This window comes from Schistocerca nitens, chromosome 9, assembly GCF_023898315.1.
Source record: "Schistocerca nitens isolate TAMUIC-IGC-003100 chromosome 9, iqSchNite1.1, whole genome shotgun sequence".
NCBI classification, from domain to species: Eukaryota; Metazoa; Arthropoda; class Insecta; order Orthoptera; family Acrididae; genus Schistocerca; species Schistocerca nitens.
The window spans coordinates 366,554,812-366,557,484 of NC_064622.1; the positions used below are offsets into that span (position 1 = coordinate 366,554,812).

Consider the following 2,673-nt stretch of genomic DNA (forward strand, 5'->3'; position numbering starts at 1 on the left):
CAGTACATCGATGTTGTCGCCAGTGGTCGGCGGAAGGTGCACGTGCCCGTCGACCTGGGACCGGACCGCAGCGACGCATGGATGCACGCCAAGACCGTAGGATCCTACGCAGTGCCGTAGGGGACCGCACCGCCACTTCCCAGCAAATTAGGGACACTGTTGCTCCTGGGGTATCGGCGAGGACCATTCGCAACCGTCTCCATGAAGCTGGACTACGGTCCCGCACACCGTTAGGCCGTCTTCCGCTCACGCCCCAACATCGTGCAGCCCGCCTCCAGTGGTGTCGCGACAGGCGTGAATGGAGGGACGAATGGAGACGTGTCGTCTTCAGCGATGAGAGTCGCTTCTTCCTTGGTGCCAATGACGGTCGTATGCGTGTTTGGCGCCGTGCAGGTGAGCGCCACAATCAGGACTGCATACGACCGAGGCACACAGGGCCAACACCCGGCATCATAGTGTGGGGAGCGATCTCCTACACTGGCCGTACACCACTGGTGATCGTCGAGGGGACACTGAATAGTGCACGGTACATCCAAACCGTCATCGAACCCATCGTTCTACCATTCCTAGACCGGCAAGGGAACTTGCTGTTCCAACAGGACAATGCACGTCCGCATGTATCCCGTGCCACCCAACGTGCTCTAGAAGGTGTAAGTCAACTACCCTGGCCAGCAAGATCTCCGGATCTGTCCCCCATTGAGCATGTTTGGGACTGGATGAAGCGTCGTCTCACGCGGTCTGCACGTCCAGCACGAACGCTGGTCCAACTGAGGCGCCAGGTGGAAATGGCATGGCAAGCCGTTCCACAGGACTACATCCAGCATCTCTACGATCGTCTCCATGGGAGAATAGCAGCCTGCATTGCTGCGAAAGGTGGATATACACTGTACTAGTGCCGACATTGTGCATGCTCTGTTGCCTGTGTCTATGTGCCTGTGGTTCTGTCAGTGTGATCATGTGATGTATCTGACCCCAGGAATGTGTCAATAAAGTTTCCCCTTCCTGGGACAATGAATTCACGGTGTTCTTATTTCAATTTCCAGGAGTGTATGTTTGAACTGGCACTGTAAACAGCACACTGCGATAGTATCAATGCAAACGGCGTCGTTTGACATGCTCCTTTCAGTGTTCACGTGGCTTTCGACTAGCTACGGCGATTCGGATCTTACTTTCCGAACAATCCTCATCGAAATTTAATGCTGGTTTTAAGATTAGTAGGTTGGTTGGTTGGGTTAAAGATTAAAGGGACCAAACTAAGATTAGTAGCCAACGGCCTTGCCACAGTGGTAACACCGGTTCCCGTCAGATCACCGACGTTCAGCGCTGTCGGGCTGGGCTAGCACTTGGATGGGTAACCTTTCGGTCTGTCAAGCGCTGTTGGCAACGGAGTGCACTCAGTCCTTGTGAGGCAAACTGAGGAGCTACTTGATTGAGAAGTAGCGGCCCCGGTCTCGGAAACTGACATACGGCCGGGAGAGCGGTGTGCTGACCACATGCCCCTCCATATCCACATCCGACGACGCCTGTGGTCTGAGGATGACACGGCGGTCGGTCGGTTCCGTTGGGCCTTCATTGCCTGTTCGGGAAGAGTTTCTTTTAAGATTAGTAAGCTACTTACAGTTTTAGATACACTAAATAAACATACACTGATGAGAAAATTTGCTAATTTATTCACTACCAAAGTTCCTGAATTAATTTTTGTATTCAAGTGCTTCAGTTTCATCCATCTGAGTATGTAATCATCGATTGGGAATGTGGCATTGGTTGTTGTATTGATCATCAGTTACACTAGATAAAGAACAACATCAATTTAAAATAGAAGGCTGCAAGTAAACACCTTCTACCTGCCCGTATAGCCGAGCCGTTAAACTGTTAAAGCGCCTGCCTCCGGAAAAGGGGGGTGGCGCGCCGGCCATCCATGGAATCAGCCCGGTGGATTAATGACGTGGGTCAGGATGCTGGCCAGCATGGATGTGATTTTTAGGCGGTTTCCCACATCTAATTAGGCAAATTCCAGACTAGCACCATCGACCAGCCTCAGATAAACGCTATACAATCATTGAGAAAGCATTGTCACGCTTGAACATAGACGTACTGTAGACGCACACAGATGGGGTACCTCTCCCAGGCGTGTTGGCGTAAGGATGCGCATGCTGCCGGTTTGTCACCGATAGGTTTGATCAGCACGCGAGTGTAACTGAGATGCTTCGAGAATTCAAATGGAAGTCTCTGGATAGAAGACGACGTTCTTTTCGTGAAACACTGTTGACAAAATTTGCGGCTGACTGCAATACGATGCTACTACCGCCAACGTACATTTCACATACTGTCCACGAATGTCCACGAACACAAGATAAGAGAAATCATGGTTCGTAATGTGGAATATAGGTAATCGTTTTCCACTCTTTCCATTTGCGTGGGTAACTGGAAAGGGAGCGACTAGTAGTGGTACAAAATACCCTTCATAATGCGAGGTATGGTGGCTTGCGGAGTGTGTATGTATATGCATACACTTTTATTTATTTAACGGGATCTGATTATAGCTATCAGGCCCTCTCTTAACAACAGACGCGGATTTCACACTTACAGTAGCTGTTCTACACCGTAGTTATCTAAGAAATAATCATTTTAATATGAAAATCCGTATTAAAATGATCTGACTGTTTGTAGAGA

The 2,673-nt window shown here is 49.8% G+C and overlaps 1 pseudogene; it reads left to right on the forward strand.

Moving 5' to 3' along the window:
- The first annotated feature begins 1,265 nt into the window (after nucleotides 1-1,265).
- On the forward strand, nucleotides 1,266-1,383 carry LOC126204661 (5S ribosomal RNA; annotated as a pseudogene).
- Nucleotides 1,384-2,673: the final 1,290 nt, after the last annotated feature.